The sequence below is a fragment of the Ciconia boyciana genome, chromosome 1 (genome assembly GCF_034638445.1).
Source record: "Ciconia boyciana chromosome 1, ASM3463844v1, whole genome shotgun sequence".
NCBI lineage: Eukaryota > Metazoa > Chordata > Aves > Ciconiiformes > Ciconiidae > Ciconia > Ciconia boyciana.
In genome coordinates, this window is record NC_132934.1 from 34,317,659 (window position 1) to 34,335,944 (window position 18,286).

The 18,286-nt window shown below is 37.4% G+C and overlaps 1 protein-coding gene across 6 annotated transcripts in view; it reads left to right on the forward strand.

Annotated features, from left to right (window-relative positions):
* The window catches only part of TMEM117 (transmembrane protein 117), a 231,608-nt gene that overhangs the window by 94,688 nt on the left and 118,634 nt on the right, over nucleotides 1–18,286 (forward strand). The gene's annotated exons all lie outside the window — the stretch shown is intronic.

An 18,286-nucleotide genomic window follows, 5' to 3' on the forward strand; every position in this document is an offset into this window, starting at 1 on the left:
GAGATCATCTACTTATTTTCCAAACCCTAACTTACTCCTCTGTCTGGAAAAAGCCATATGGCTAGTGCTGTCTTCCCACAGATACTTTTGCATAACAAGGCAGCATGGCACTTGTTATAGCCAGCCATACTAGTTACGGGTATGGGGCTGAGCCAGACATTGTCAAGCCTGCAACAGATTAGAGAGAACACGGGGTGAAACAGTATGTTGGAAAAGTAATGGAAATATATCCACAGCGTATTAAGAACCCAGCTGTCCTGTGGAGGAGACCTGTACGTTCCTCATCTGTTGCATGGTTTCTTTCAGTCCATGAAAGTGGTCTGCTTGTAAGAAGGAGTTCTCTTAGCCTTAGTGTGCTGGTTTTGGCTGGGATAGAGTTAATTTTCTTCATAGTAGCTAGTATGGGGCTATGTTTTGGATTTGTGCTGGAAGCAGTGTTGATAATACAGGCATGTTTTCATTACTGCTGAGCAGTACTGACACAGAGTCAAGGCCTTTGCTGCTCCTCACCCCACCCCACCAGCGAGGAGGCTGGGGGTGCACAAGAAGCTGGGAGGGGACACAGCTGGGACAGCTGACCCCAACTGACCAAAGGGATACCCCACACCATATGGGGTCATGCTCAGCATATAAAGCTGGGGGAAAGAAGAAGGATGGAGGGGACATTCAGAGTGATGGCCTCTGTCTTCCGAAGTAACGGTTACGCGTGATGGAGCCCTGCTTTCCTGGAGATGGCTGAACACCTGCCTGCCCATGGGAAGGAGTGAACGAATTCCTTATTTTGCTTTGCTTGTGCATGCGGCTTTCGCTTTACATATTAAACTGTCTTTATCTCAACCCATGAGTTTTCTCACTTTTACTCTTCCGATTTTCTCCCCCATCCCACTGGGGGGGAGTGAGCGAGTGGCTGTGTGGTGCTTGGTTGCCGGCTGGGGTTAAACCACAACACTTAGAAATGCTTCGCGACAATGTGATGAATTAATGCCTAAGTCTTGTTTTCCTTTAAGGAAATAGAAAAAAGACATATTTAAAAAAATTGCTAATTACTCTCTATTTCAGCAGTCCAGTTAAAGAGCAAAGCCAGCCCAGTGAAGATGCCTTCTTCACTATCCAGATGTATAGCTGATTATCATTCTATCAGTAAATCCTTGTTTAACAAGAAATCTTTGTAGGCTTTTCAGTCCAAAACCAGTTAACACATTTGTTTTTAGTTTGGTCTGTGTTTTTCTTTATGTAACAATATGATTACTGCCAAGATTAATGTAGTTCATCTGAAATTGTCAAAAATTGAATGTACTTTTTAATCGGTTCAGAATGCTTATCAGAAAAAAAACCTTAAAACTAAGCAAAATGGTACATTTCTGGCAAAATTTAGATAACTTTCACTTCAAATTTAGATGAGCAGAGTGTTTGTCTTCATCTTTCCAAATCTGATCAGTTGAAAGGTATTGAAAGTAATTAAATTAGCAGAGCACAGAGTAAACTTTCCTTTTGGAGTGCTTGCTGCTGTCAGTCTTCCTGAAATGGGTCATCCAATCTGCAAAAGAGGGCAGGGATATTTATACTGTTATCTTAATAAAACCCTAAGCAGTTTCCCAAGTAGCATCTTCAGCATAGCGGTTGCTATCCTTTGTGCTGCTCCTCACCTCTGATTCCGCAGCAGTTGTGGAGGTCTGAAACTTCAGCAACACTCTGGGCTGTGCTCTACTTTTGAGGGAAGACCTTGACTTCCCTCAACCTGACCAGCTTGAAATCAGCCCTGCCTTGAGCAGGAGTTTGGATTAGGTGATCTCCAGAGGTTCCTTCCAACCTAAATTACTCTATGTTTTCCTGAGAAGTATAAAAATATGAAAATATGTAAAATTCATTCTTTTGCACTGTTACTTGCCTGTTTTTTATTTTGAATAAAGAATCACCGGTAGAACGGTCAAATTCTGGTCAGTACAGAAAAGTGTGAAAAGCCATCAGCTTTAAGTGCTGGCAAATGACCACCTTCTAGTATAATGGGAAACGTGAAAACTGGATGCGAAAAAGTGGAACTGGATTCCTGCAAGGGGCAGATCTCCTGCTGGCTCTGAGGTACAACCTTTGGGGAAATTAAAGAGATGACTCAGTGTAATGCACAGTGTGCCTGTATAACCATGAAATCAGAAGGGACAGGGTCACAGTCCATTCTTTTTTCTCTTATCTAGCAGAGGATTTTGTTTTCATTTGCAGTACAGAACAAGAAATGGAATTCAAGTTCACAGATGTGACAGACTACTGACTGAACAGCCTTCAAACAAAGACAAGAAAAGGTTCTTTAAACATTACAGGGGATAAACTCACAAACATGGGGTTACTTCTTTTTTAGGTTTTTTATAGATTGTCTGCATTGTCCTGTTAATATTGAGATTTCTCATTAAGTTGATACATTTATCATAAATATAAGTATATAATATTGTGAAGGTTTCTGCTTCATAAATTTTGAACTGAAGACCTAAAGCTTGTAGATGTCCCAGACAGTGGCTGAAAGTGGATGTTATAAGGTTGATCTAGGAATAAGAATGCAGTACTTCTTTCTAGATTAAGGTGAGTTGAACAAAATGTGAAAATGGAATTTTAATGGAATGTTGGTATTGGTTTTGTAAATAAGTGATGTTAGCAAATGAAGATTACTTATTTTTTTGAAATCTCTAATTGTATTTATTTTAACAGTATGTTATTGAGAGCTAAATATGATGAATGTAGGTGCTGGACATCTCTGAAAATCCTACCGGAAGCTTTGCATTATGATTCATATTTGTAATGTTGCTTTAGTAATATTTAAAGTAATATTAAAATGAAATCAGAGTACTACTTTATCAGTTGTGAACCCTTTTTGCTACTAGGAAGTCAGCATGAACATAATATATTGTGGAGACCTGACCTTGGCTGGCTGCCAGACCCCCACCCAGTCACCCTCTCACTCCCCCTCCTCAGCAGGACAGGGGAAGAAAATAAGACGGACAAGCTCATGGGGTGAGGTAAAGACAGTTTAATAAGAAAAGCAAAAGCCACGTGTGTAAGGGAAGCAAAAAAGAGGAAATTTATTCACTACTTCCCACCAGCAGGCAGATGTCCAGTGACTTACTGGGAAGGAGGGCCTCAGTACGCATAGCTGTTATTTCAGAAGACAAATGCCATAACCACAAATGTCCCTTCCTCCTCCTTTCCCCCCCACTTTTATTGCTGAGTATGACATCATATAGTATGGAATATCCCTTGGGTCAGTTCAGATCAGGTGTCCTGGCTGTGTCCCCTCCCAATCTCTTGCCCATCTCCAGCCTACTGGCCTTTTGAGTGGTGGGTTGGAGAGACAGCCCTGATGCTGTGCAAGCACTGCTCAGCAGTAGCCAAAACATTGGTGCGTTATCAACACCATTGTAGCTACAAATGCAAAGCACAGCACTATATGGGCTGCTGTAAAGAAAGTTAAGTCCATCCCAGCCAGACCCAATACATATATCAAAAGGACATGTGCAGTATTATGTCTGATTTAATGCTGTGACCTGTCTTGAGATACGAATATCTTTTTTGTTCACATGTGAGCATTTGAAAAACACATTTGAAAAAACACAAAGTGGGCATTATATCAGACATATAGCTAGTGAAATATTTATTTTGAAAAATAATAAAAGTTTAAAGAAAGACGTATTTAAATTTTAATTACAAATGGGATTTAAAAGTCCTGAAATATGATAATTTAATCATACTCTACCTCTAGCCAGTAGTTTCTATTGATTAGGTCTCACAGTATTTTACTGCCTTCTACCTTCATAGAGTTTTGTCCATTACTGCTTGGAAGTGAGCTGTTTATTATCTTTATCTTCTTCTTTAAGAAACAAAATATTGTTGTACAAGGCTTAAAAGATATGTTTTTAACTGAAGAATTACATTCTGTCTTGTCTGCTTCAGAGTAGGCTCTTCTAACCATTCTCACATCCTCAGTTGGTTTCAGAATGCAGGGAGTATTTTTGCAGTGGTTGTTCCTGAGCAGAGAGAAGGGTTTATAATTGCTCTGCAGAGCCATCCAGCAACCTTCTATTTCTTCCATTCATCAATGTAGAATATCAGTTTAATTACAAAGTCTCCCGCATAATCAATAAGTAAACTAAGGAAATACTTAACGTAAAATACATTGGTATAGTTCCCGAAGCTTTGCGTGCATCCAATGTAAAGATCTCAAGGTATTCTTATTAATGACACTATTTGCTTCAGCTAGTAACATGTGGATGATAACTTTCAGACAGTATAAAACTGTTTCTAGATCAGATTATCATTGAACAGTAGCGCTTTGAAATGTTTTCCACAATGAGCATCAGACAAAGATAGAATATTTACTCCACAGTTTATTTAATTCTGGTTATATATGTCCTGCTAACCATCTGTTCAACTTCAGATTTAACTTACTATTTGAATGAAATCTTAATTGCAGTTTACTCATTCTCATAAAGGTTTCTTACTGATGTTTTATCATATAATCTTTTACACTATTTGGAAATGTCTTTTTCAACCTCATGTCTAAATAAAAGGTAAGGGTTTTTTAGTTAGAATGGTATTTTCCCAAACCGCATATTTTATCTTTAGTATCTCACTGGTTTTAGTTGCAGTTTGGGATGTGTGTAGACTTGCAAGGACATTATATGGACATTAGACCGTCAGTCTAATAATCTAAACCATGCCAGTCTTAAAACATAAAAATCCATATTTTGTCATATCTCATAGTTTAAGAATCCAATAAAGATGAGTTTAAAGTTAACCAACTACTTATACATTTAACTGAACTGAAATCTCCAGAAGATGATTCATCTGATTCAGAGATGTTCTTGCAGGTTAACCTCGGTAGGCAGCATTAGTGTGTTATCAACACTGTTTTGGTCACGAATCTAAAACACAGCACCATACTAGCTGCTATAAAGAAAATTAACTCCATCCCAGCCAGACCCAGTGCAGATGTCTAAGATAAGTCAGATGAATTATATCTGTAAAGTGCTTATTTTTCTCCATTGGCTGTGGAGAGAAATGGAATTTTCTAGGGGATCCTAGAATTACTAGCTGAAACTGAGACTTTTTTTAAAAGTCTGTAGTTGAGATGAAACCCAGTATTTGTAACTAACTGACCTTAAAAATATAGCCAAAGCCATTAAAGTTTAGTGTCTGGGTATCAAAAATGCATGTGCATACATCTCTCTGCATTGTTTGACAATGTGCTCGTCCTTTCCTTGGGAAAAATTAGGAGAATATTCTTTTTGAGAATGAAGTTCACACCACAATTTGTGTCTTTTCTCCATTTGTGTGTCTAAAGTTGTACTACAAGAGATAGTGCCTGAGCAAACACTTGCAGTGTGTGGTTCTGATGTGTCTGTCTTCTGATAATTCATTTTCAAGTCATTAAAAGAAGACTGTATTGGAAAATGGACAGTCTGCAATGGAGTTATGTTGATTTGAGGATAAGATCCTCAAACAACTTCTGACAATTTTCCCCCTTTATTTCAATGATAATATTATTTAAAATGCTGAGTAGTGTAAGGACCAGAAAATATAGCAGTCAGTACAACACAGAGCAAATTTATAGCAGACCCAGTGTTGGACTCTTTCAGATGATATCAGCCATTGGATGGTCAAGTAGTCATGATAAAGGTGATTGCTTTGTCAGATAAGGAGTGGAAGAACAGGCTGTCTTCTTCCCTGCATTTTCCATGTGAAATTCTCTGCCGTGATTATATGCCAGCTCTTGTCAGATGACTGGCCCTAGACCCAGTTGTTCTTTATATACCATTTTCAAGTAATATAGTAAAGAAGCAATCTCTTCGATTTGTTAATTTGTACATTGCTTGAAGTCTAGTTCTTTTCCATCTGCTCTGCAATCTGCTGCTGTTATTACGAGAGAAGCCAACCAAATCCTCAGACCAGCTCCTGAGTTGTCATGCCACATTTTCCTTCCATTTCTTCTCAAAGGTACCTGTCAGCATGGTAGATCATTGTTTCTTAACAACTCCAACAGTTTCTGTATCTCAGTCTGGTTTTATAGACTGCAGCAAGACTGATATAAACCAGTCATCTTCAACAGATACGAAACCAAACATACATAACAGAAAGTTACTTCCTGTTCTTTTGCACCTGTAAGTAGCTTTAAAGAATAACTTTTTCCCATATGAGAGTTTCCCAATTCATTTTGATTTATCGACAGAGTATTGGCTATGTGTATGCAGACTGTAGAACTTGAATAATGTTTTAGAACAAACCATTTGCAGAGGAAGTGCTTCAGAAGGTTCTTATTTAGGGCTCATTTGTGGCTGTATCAAATTGTAGTAGCCATTCTCCATCTGAATAAACTCTTGGTTTTTTGGGCTGAATTATTGTTTCTGTCGACACAGTTCTTTGAAAAGCCTAGTAAGGCTGACATGATAATACCATTTTTGGTCTTCATAAGACCCCTGTGCAGTTATTTGTGCCATTGCATACTGATGTTCCAGGCTGGTATATACTCTCAATTCCTTGAACAAACTGCAGTTTCAGTCTCCTTTTATCTGCACACACCCTAATACAGCAAAGCATCTGTAAGCAGCTATAAGCACTAAAATAACATTATAGAAAGCTTGGACCTATTCCTTTGTTTGAAATTATGATTTTAACTTAATTTTCAAGGAAGGAAGCATCCTTCTGTTTTTCCGCTTGCAGTGAGACTTGCTCTACAATGCTGAGATTCTAGACAGTTGAATCTTTACAAAAGGAGTAGCAAAATACAGCTGATTCTAAACACTTTTGCTAAAAACATTTGAGGATTGTGACCACATCTGTTCCATTCTGGGCTCTGACCTTTCTTCCTTTTGAAATATTTTGTACTTGAAATGTATTTCTGCATTTTTGTGTATACTCATCTTGTCATTTCCCTTCCATCAATTCCATCAGTCCAGTTTCCCAGTTCTCCTACCCTTCTTCCTTCTTTGAAGTATTTTTTAATATTCTGTTTCCCCTATTGCATATGATTTTCTCTGGTTTTGTCTCATTGATGGTCTCCCTGTGGCCCTTGTCAAATTCAGCATTCAGTAGCTTGGCATGCCGAGGGGACCCAGCACTCACTAGTAGGTGTGAGAGCCATTAGTGTTCATGAAGAAGCAACTGAGCAGAGATTCTCCAAGGGCCTTGGCTCCACTTTTTTTTAGGCTTTGCCTATATACAACACAAACATCCTATAGGAAACGAAGTTTATATTTCAATTTAACTTTACTTTTAGCATTTTGACTTGTTCCGTCTCTCAATGTCAAAAAAATTAACTTACATTCTGCATAAGCAATATATGCCTGTGTGTATGGTTAACTTTTGTATTATTTCTATTAATATAAAATACTTACATTTGTCTTATTTTGTGGAGGGTATTTAACAAATACTAAACTGTGTAATGATGTGGAGTTAAAAATGAAGTGCTTGTCTTCCTTCTTCAAACTGTTCAGGGTGATGTATAGCAGCATATACTTTATTTTACTGAACTCTAATGACAGGATAGGAAGAGGAAAGTCTTGGCTGTTTGCATAGAACTATTCTGTGCCAAATCCTTGGCTGCTTTAGCACTGTGTTAAATGGATGAGGTCTTGGCATAATTGAAAGAGACCACTTGAACAAGAAATCTGGAGCAGTCAATTGCGAAGTGCACGCATTCCCTAATGCCCTTTTAAATTTTGTTCAGACATTTAAGTAATGTTAGCTTTGCTTTTGATAAAGGATTTAGGTTTAAATAAATACATTTAAATAAATGTGACTTAAAATAAACAATCTTTAAGCATAAATAAAGCCTTGAGCGATCTGATCTAATGCCAGTTAGCCCTGTTTAGCATGAGGGGTTGGACAAGTTTATCCCTTGAGCTTCCTTCCAACCTAATTTTTTTCTGTGATTTTACCTGCTTTATTTAATTATTACTAATTGCTTATTTGATGGATCTGCCAATAATCTAATACTTAAGAAATCTTCATCTTATCCTCAAACTTCCATGAAGTCCGATCTCCTTTCTACTCGTTCAGCAAACATCCCACAAGCTCCAAGGCAGGTATTACTTAGTTGCTCTTCCTTTTTTAGTAAATTTATACTTCTGCAATGCAAAGTAGCAGGACTCTGCCCTACCTTCCATCCATTCAGTCCCAAATGTTATCACCGACTGGTCTTGTTCCTGTGTCATTCATTTCAAATATTACTTGTCTTTATAGAGAATAATTCAAAGAAATACTTATTAAAAAAAAACCCAACAGTTTAGTTGAATCACCTGTTCTACAACCTTGACACTTCTGTAGTTGTTTTTTACAATTTGAACAATCATGATACAAAGTCCCAGATTGGTTTGGATAATTTAAAATAGTCATTACAGGACCTACACAGTCATTCTCTCACAACTTTGCTTACATACTGTGGACTTGGTTCATAAGAAAACATGAGAGGTTTCTTGTGAAACAATAATATTTAAATAGAAAATGGAAAATTAGTAATTTGATTTTGTTACTATTCAGATGTAATTAAGCCTTAAATTACCTTACTGTTGAAAGATGAATGTTTTCTTATCTGTAGTTAAACTCTGAATCCTCTAAAGGAATATCTGACCTTATTCTGTATTGTAGTTTGAGGTAGAACTACATTTTTCTGAAAGAAAAACTTGCACAATAAGTGCTAATCCAAAGTGATTTGGACATGAAACATTTTTTCAGTCTCCCAAGAATTTTTGCAGATTAGAAGGATTTCCTGTCCCAAACCAGCAAAAGAAATTAACATAATGAAAATGCTTATGATACGCAGATTTGGAAAGAAAGCTGGAGTGATCATAGAAACAGGTTAAAAAAAATCAAGCTAAATATTTCTAAGTATAAGTAACTTAATTTTTAAATTAAACCACAAGATTAGTTTCAATTTGAGAACTGGCAAGTTTTTTGCATTTTGTAAATATGTTCGTATTTTCAGATTTTTTATTTTTTCCCCCAAACCTATTAAATGAATATGTTCCTTCAAGAGATTGCAGACTCTGCAGACTCTGCATGACCTACTATTTGATAATAATAGTAAAATGCTCCTGACCATTTTTTACTCCTGATGATAACTGAAGAAAGAGACAGAGTTACCATCAGCACTGGCAGTACAAGCACACAAGCCAAACTGAATATCTTCATATCTTACATAAAAGGTAATATGAATGGATTTGAAATTGTCATTTAAAGCCTGTGTATCAGGGAAATCACCTTCTAGCCTATAAAGGATGTATTCCCTGCTTCAGATACTCTGGCGTGTCTCTGCAGCAAAACTCTGGAAACAAAAATGTCAAAATTAAAACTTACCACACTGTACTGATGTAGGAAAAACAAAAAATCATTTTAGCCTATTTAGCAGCAATTACACTCCTCCACCACACGTTTACATACTTTAATGCAAATCGTGAGGTGAGTCATATGTCAGCCTCCACTGCTTTAAAAATGGGCATCCATGTGCAGGTTGCATTCATGAGTATTTCAAATTATTTCTCAAACGCCATCTAAGAGGTTCAAGTACTGGTCCAACATTTGCTGTAGCGAAGCATCTCATCTCATTCCAGTCACAAATACATAGGTTCTTGCAATGTCTTCCAGTATTCAGTAAAATAATAGAAGTCCCCTGGTCCATGCTGAAAGGACAATCCTTTGGCCACTTGTCATTCAGCTGCAAGGTATCAGTGGCTCCTGAAAATGAAGTGTTGAAAGAAGGCACATGGTCCTTACTTCACCCAATCAATACAGTAGACCCTTGAAATTAAAACTAATATTAGTCTTTATAAAGCCTTAAAACATTGTCATTAAATAAGGGAAAAAATCTACTTTGTTTAGAATAAATTATTAAAAATAGTAAACTTGTAAGAAATTTTCACAATTTTAGTTTACATTATGGGCTTACAATTTTTTTCAGAGCCAGCTCAAATTCTTTTCAATTATGATTGCTGAGAATCTGTCAGCAGAGATTCTGTGCCAGCATTTCTTTGGTCCCTCAGTTCCAATTCATTAACTTATGACATGTTGTTTTTAGTTTTCTGGCATGTCATTATTTTAATTTATAAAAAAAAATCTGTTTATTAATGGTTCAGGGAAGTTTAATAAGTTAAAGAATGATTAATATGTAAAGTTGCACTGTCTGCTAATACTTACAGGTTTCTACTAAAATTTGCTAAAATACGTTTCTGCTTCCGCTTTCCCAGTTGGACTGCTGCTTAGAAGCAGAGTCCATTCAGTCATTCACTGTAACTTGTTCTAATTTCCCCTTTCTGAATAGCAGTAATACTTCAGTAAGTAGTTTATTCAGCATTACAATAATGCATTTAAACTTCTCTGCCATCCCTAAAACTGAAATGGATAGAAAGTACAAAGTTTTTGCTGGAATTCACAGAAGTTTTAAATGTTATCAAAGCACTTGATCAAAGTGGTAAAGTTTAAACTACATCATTTAATTTTGTTTATATTTTGGCAATGATATGAGCAGTTCTCTTTTTTTTTTTTTTTAAGTGAATAGTTTCTTTCTTGCACCTGCCAGTTCTGAGAATATTCTGCACATCTGTCCTTATTCCTTCTTAGCTGTACTGAAAAGTCAACACCGGGAATGGATGTGTGTAAGCCGTGTTCCATTCTGAAGAGTTCAGCCAGTCATTCAAAGCCATCATTCAAAGCCAATCTTAACAGTATCTCGCCAAGTTTAAAAACAAAGCAAGTATTTATTTAAAAGATGTTTTACTGTGTTTCTTTCTTGCTAAATTACTAACCCAACTTAACCTTCCCAAATGCATTGCCTGTTATATTCCTTGGTTTCAATTTTTCAAATTTGTTAATGTAATTTTCAAATTTTAGTAGCTATTTTAAAAATGTCACTCACCAAACAAATTATCTGTATTTTAAGATGAGCAAAGCTACAACATTTAACAAAATGTTAAATGTAAAAAAACCCCCAAAACCAGTTTGCAACATTTTTCTAAATTTTAGAAACTCTGAGCATACATTTTTCTTCAATGTACACGTGTATAATTTAGCTTGCTGTTTAGCAACTTGTTGAAAATCAGCACTCGTTATCCTTCTCAGGAGGTGTACGGCAAGGGCTGAGACTGCAAACTTGTATGTCTGCAGAGTGTGTTACAGTATGATGAGTCACGATCCTCTTTAAACCCTTAAAATGGGTATGCCCAAGGCCACTTGTCCTGTTTGTGTCCCTGGGCACCTGTGCTAGCATTTTGGACCTTTTTACTGTCAAACTATTTTGATATCATAGCATATAGGCAAATGGAGTGAATGAGGTAAGGCATGTAATGTACCAGCTCATACTACAGTCTTGTGGATTAGCTGTAGAATTTTACTAGCCTATTAAAAGAGATGCTAAAAAGTGACATGGTTCTCTTAACTTGTCACAGTTCTCTTGTTTGATTGTCCACTGAAACAATTTTCAATAAACAATTCACTTAGCAGTAAGTAAATATCTTAATCCTCTCCTGTAGCATTGAACAGGCACGTAAGAGTCAACCCTTTATTTCATTGCTTCAGTAAAAACAACCTACGCAGTGGTTATAGAGTTTAAGTGGAAGCATTAACAGCTACATAGCAACAGCTGCAGTGCTTGTGTCTGTGTGAGTGTGCAGAGGGGCTGGTAAGACTGTGCGATGGATATTTAGGTGAGCATTCATCTATTAGCACAACAGCATTAGAAGTGTTTCAGGCAACCTGTCCTTGGCTGAGTACTGTAACCTTTATTTGCTGCAGAAAGATGCTAAATGGATTCTGCAGCCTTTATTTTTCTTTTGTCTGGCTAAACAGAATATACGTGTGATGATACACATTGCACAAGAATAGCAAAAATCCTGGAAAGTTTGGAAAAGGTATCTCATGGATATAATAAATTTGAAAAATCAATTTGTTGAATTCTTTTGTCTGGCACCTTTTATGCTTTTTCCCAGACTATCCTGTCCATAGGAAGTGCTTTATAGTGGAGTCTGTAGGGGTAGCATAGCATTTTCATCAAAGCATTTATATAATGATGGAGAAAGTTGCCCATCTGAGAGGAGAGAAATCTGGGTTCAATTCCCAACTCAGCCACTGGTTGTCTCTGATTTTATTTATGTCATTTAAGGTTTAACATTAAAAAAATGTAGGTGTAGCAAGTCCTGTCATTTAAACTTGCTGGGAGTTTGTGCCAGCACTCACCGAAGTTTACCTTTAGCCTGGGGAGGCTGCATGCCTCCCATAATGGAGGTCCTTAACACTTTTGAATTTGCAGATCCCTAAGATTTTCCCAGTAGAGCTGCAGACTCTCACATCCCCTGGCAGTAGCCCTGCCATTATGAGTTAGCTTTTGCAAATCCTTTAGAAGTAAGCTGTTGGCCCTTACTGATGCCATACATGAAAATCATCTAAAGTAGCGTCCTGCTCTGAATTGCTGTCAAATCCATTGATTATGGAGACAGCCTAGGAAGACTAGCATCATTAGGCAAAAGTTAATCTTTATGAATACCACCTAGTCCCTAAAGAGAAGTCCAGACTCTATTGGGCATCAAGTGCTTGAGGATTGTTGGCATAGGATCCACAAAAACCCACCAGGGAACAAGAAACTCCTACAATTTGCAATAAAGAAGCCATATTAAGGACAGGAATATATTTTAAATCCTGTCCCAACTTGCTTGAAGCAACTTAATTAGGACTGTACTTGTGATCTAATCCAAACTCCTATCCTGACCAGTGGCATCCATTCCACTTCTCTAAAAGCGGAGGAAAGGGAATGTCTGTCTTACTGTGAAAGATGATACTTGTACAAGACATGGTATATACAGCTTCAGCTATCCCTCACCTAAAGGAGGCTGAAACACACATTTCTCATCCTCTTGGAGAGTGCCATATACAAAAAACCTACTGTCCTAATAGGAGTTGGTCATCATATTTTCTTATTGAGAGTGACAGTGAGATGCAATTCTCTAACTTTGAAAGGCATTGAACCAGTGACCCTTGGAATAGGGATTGGATCTCACATGTTCCCTGCCATTTAAGTTACGTGCATACACTTCTACATTAATAGACAGAAATGCAATTGCTGCATTTTTCAATGGGCCTTGTCTTATAGGCAGGCTTGCAAAACACTTCACAGATGGAGCTCTGCAGGCAAACCAAGTGGAGGAATAACCACTTTATGGATATCAATCAATACAGGATGTGAGCTAGAAGCCAAATGGCTTATTCCTGTGGAGAGTGAGCAGCTCCTGTACATGCCTAGCAGCAGAACTTTAAATGGCTAGGGAGCTTTAAAAGCCAAGTCCCTAGAGTAAGTTAGGCAGCCCTCAGGCCTGTAGACTGATGAGCATAGGTTTTCAGATTCACAGTTCTGTTGCCTGATTTCAAAAAAACATGTATAAATAAGTTACCAACCAGCAATGCTCAGTTACAGCATCAGTCCATCAGTCTCAGGTGTTCTGCACTGTGCCATGGATCTGTCTTGCTATGGCCACACCATTTTTCCATCCTAGTTTTGTTGTGTCTTGGAGATTGGCTGTTACCTCTTTGGTGTCTTGTCAAGTAAAATCACTGGTTCAGTGCCTCTTAATTCTCTCTATTCTGGTGTCACAGAAAAAGTTTCATCTGTACCTCTGAAGTGTGCACTGGGGATAGTTAGGGACTGTATGACTAGCTGTTGTGCTCTCTGTACTGTTTGTAGATAGCTATGCTTTATGCCATTCTCATTATGATATGCCGATTTATAGGACAGCAGGTTTTGTTGTCTCTTTGCATCTTCCAGTTCCCTGTGGCTCTGATTTCAGTTGCTAGCAGTAGAGGGATAGCTTTTCAGCTGAGCAAAGTGCTACCAAGTGTCTCATTTACCATTCTGTCATTTTAGAGTGACAAATATGGATCAGGAACTGTATCTGCAGTCTTTTATGTATGTTTTCAGTTATTCTGACACTCTGCCTCTGCTAAATTAAGAGTAATGGAAGCTTGTGGTGCTGCATCTAAACACATACTTCTTTGCAGCCTGTCTGAACTCCCATGCTGTCACTTGTTGACCATTGTCAAGGCATTTCACTTTGTCAGGTGCACCAAGGAAGATGAGCTCCATATAATCAGATATTTAGGGGGAATGCCAGATAATAAAACCACCTCAGAAAACCACGTATCAGACTGCAGAACATCTACAGACTTTTTATCACTCAACGTAAAAGATATCTAGGCCTCCCCTCCTTTTCGAAGAGCCTTGTTACCATGCTCTATGGGTGCAGTTCTTGTAGACTCTGTACAGAGCATGCTCTGTGTGCTATGTGCCAGCCCAGTGCCTTAGATACTCTAGAGTGTATAAAGAGCCAGTTGAAGTGTAGTTAAGATGCATCAAGCTCGCTAAAATGGCATTAAAAGGCAACTAGCACCTTCCCAATGAGACCTTGTCTATGCTCTCACTGCAGTCCATGGAGACCTAGGGTTCAGTTCAGATGCATCTGGCTTGTCAGATGTGTCACAGGCCTTACAAGAGATCCAGATCTCCTTGGATTATCATCTGAAGACCAGGATATGTCACAGCACCTGGAATTATTTAGTCACATAGGTTTGGCAATGCCTTTTAATATGCAAACATGCTGTTTTGACATGCTAGCCCTCCTGCAATAACATAAGGCAAACAAATCCTTCACCCAGCATGTCTACAGTCGCGTAAGGATGAATCATGCTCTAATCTGCATTTACTAATCTGACTAGGCTCCATTGAGACTTTGGATCCCTGGCTTACACTTACATTTAATTGCCTAAATTCAAGCTATATCCCAGTTTTAGATTCCTGTGATGGTCAAGAAAACACCATCTCAGCACTGAGTTTCAGCCATGACTTTTATTCCAGCGCCTAGAACAATGTTGATAACACCACAGTGGCTCGTACTTCTTTATCCAACTTAAAATTAAAAATGTTTCATTTGCTTTCAGCCTGTTTGTCATTTTGACAGCTGCCAAAGTGTCATCTGTCTTTAAAAAAATGCTCTGATATCTTCCTTTGAACAATTTCTCTGGGCTAGTGCTGTTGTTTCCCTCTTTGTCTGTTCCGTGCACACTGCTGCTAACTCCAGAAAAGTGATCAAATACATTGGGCTCATACATCTTTTTATTGACTCACTGTTATTAACTTACCTTTTGCAACAACATGGATGTAGGCAGCACCTTATAACGGGGTTTTCTGGACTCTGTTTTAGAACTATGTGTCTCAAGTCTCTTTTGTCTTTTGGTTCCTCTATTTTGTTGTATTCTGTCAAAATTGTGGTCTACCTTCCATAGGCTTTGGCCTGCAAAGAGCAATTTCCCTGGCTTTGCAGCTTCCAGTTTTACTGTCAAAGGTTAATAGCAGGTTTGTCCCAAATCCCAATTGCAAACTTGTCCTTTATCTATAACATTCACAAGTATTGGCTCCTCAGCCTTTAATAATTTACACTTATTCTGTCCATTTCTGAAGAGTTTTTTAGTCTGTTATGAGCTTTAACTGCTGTGTTTTTCCACTCAGTGTTTTCTTAGGTTGTACTGTTCATGCAATATGAATGTACCTTGCGACAGAATACAAGTATGGCAAAGCAAACAGAAGCCTTTTGACAGGCTGTAGAAAATCTGGGCTGACCGTGACAGTTAACTGGAACCCAACAGCTATTAGCCCCCCTGCAAGGTGCAGACATGGGTCCTAGCCAGCAAGCAGAGCAACCAATTAATGAAAAGTGCTCTAATCATAGCTAAAGCTAGAAAAAAGTAGGGATTTTTCCACAGGAGAATTAATTTTACTTTTGGTACTGTTAAAATATATATCCTGGTAACATCATCAGGCAAGCATGGCTTTTTTGAAAATGATAACTACTCTCATTTATGTTTAAACTAAAACCTGAAAATTAAAAATGGAGGGGTTTTTCATTTTTAGCAGCCAAAAATCCATATTTTTAAAAAGTCAATTTCTCTTTGTGTTTTGAAATGAAAATAATACTGCAGAGAGCATAAAAGACACAGGATGTAATGCTAATAGTTAATAAAATAGCTAATAAAATAGCAGTGTATTTCCTTACTATTTCTAATAAGATAATGACTGCGCTAAAAATATTTTCCCTGTTCCATAAAAAGTTATAGCTGTATTTTAATCAGTAAATGGACTTAAAATATGCACAGATTATGTTCTTAAGAGTTTCTGTATAATAATAGACTATTTTAACTCTAACTGAAGGTCTTTGAATTTGCATATTTAATTTAGGCATTGATTACTTATAGACTATGATGCACAATTTATACTAGGCTTCTTAGATGCTTTCATGTTTCAAATGTTCATGTTTCAAATTACAAAAAGGACTGTTAGGATGATCTGGTGCTTTCAAGGCCTTTCTATGTATTTAAGTATTGTATCCAGCTCATCCAACCTTATTATAAGCCTTCAGGTACTTTTAAGATTTGTAAAAACAAGCGGCTACATGGAGAATTTCAATTTCCATTTAAAAAATAGCTTATGTCTGGTTTGATGTATCTTCTACCTGCATTCAGTGACTAGTGACCTCTCAGCCTTTATGGATAACCCATCTTGTGTACATCAGCCATGGGTGATGCCATGGGTGGCTGTGGCAGGCCCATTATATGCGACAGGGGTATAGGAGTTACCCAAGTGGCCTGTTTTTCAGGAGTGTTGTGCAAGTGTTCATTTAGTTTCTGTACACCTGTAATCATGTATAATGCACATGAGAAATGGGAATAAAAGAGGTGAGAACTCTGGGGTTTTTGTATGTGTTTCACACTGATGAAAAAGATAAAGATATGGTTTGCCTTTGAGGGCCAGTCCTTACAACTGACATTTATTGTTGTGCTTTTGTTGTTAGTGAGACACCTTCAAGGAATGCAGACTTGATAATTTTTTGCCTTCACAGATGCTACAAGAATGGCATACCCAAGATGCAGGAAAAAAAGGAATTCCAAATGTTTCCCAGTTATAAAGAGGCTGGGAGAATATATCTGGGAGGGGTGTGCTTGCCTGTTCTCACAGTCTTCCCTAGGTATCTGCTCTTGCCCTCTCGGAGACAGGGCATTGGAACAGGGAGACTTTAGGCTGACCCAGTGTAGCTGCTGTTGTGTTCTTACATCCTTATTTACAACACAGTGAATTTAGGATATTGATGATCTTATTAACTACCTGAAACATACTTAAAAACAGCTTGGAAAAAAAAAGTGTGGGTTTTTTTTTAATTCCAGCAGAAAATCTAAGCCAGCATTTATATGCTGTTCAACAGATGAAAAAAAATTGATTGTATTTTAGTTAGTGACATATTCGCTGAAAGGTCATGACATGTATAATGAGAAGAGCCATTAGGGTATGCCATTTTACATGTGTCATGAAACTATTCAATGACATTAATATTTCTACTCTAGAACATATTAACTTGTATCTAAGAAGTGATTCACAGCACACAGTGCTGTGCATAGATTTGTGCTAGCTATCCTGATCAAATATTTAGATTTTAATAGGACTGCCCCAGCAAGTGGGATCAGCTTGCACTGATCCAGTTGCAGGGATACGGCCAGTTAGCTCTTAGACGTTACAACATTTGGTATATAATAATGGTAAGATTTGAATAATGGATAACGCGATGTTCAAGGAAGTCGTTACATGCAACTGGGTCAGTTGTGCGCACCCTTAAATAGGCATAACATTATATAAGCAATGTTTACAGGTATCTTGAAAACAAAGATACCACTTGGGAAGTTAAAATATAATTGCTATCATTATTCTCTGTGTTAGCTCTTGTGGAGAGTCATCTCTTCTTACACACTATAAAAGTCTTTAGCAAAGGATATGAGTATATTAAAAGCTATGATTTTTTCACAAAGGTTTTAATCCAGCACAAGTAACTTTACCTTCTTAATTGTCCTTATAGCATCCTGATGAACTTGAAAGTAGAGGTCAAATTATTGCGTGAGGTTTCAAATCTTGTCTGTTGCATTATTTAAGCAGAATGAAAATGCTTCTTTTGGATTTAAGTAAAATATATCTGTGAAAATACATTGTATAAATCAAGGAACAGTGACATCTCACTGAAATTCTGCAAAGCTTGCTTGCACTGTTGTGTTAAAAAAACATGTGGTTGTATAACTGGTAGAGTGAAAAGTCAAGTGGCTCAATTATTGTTTTAAAGAGAACTTAAAGATTTTCATTTTTCTTCATAAAGATTTTGCAAAGTCACCAATTCCAAGAATGTTGCAATTCCATTTGTACAAAGGAAGAGGTAAAAAGTGTAAAATAGTTTAT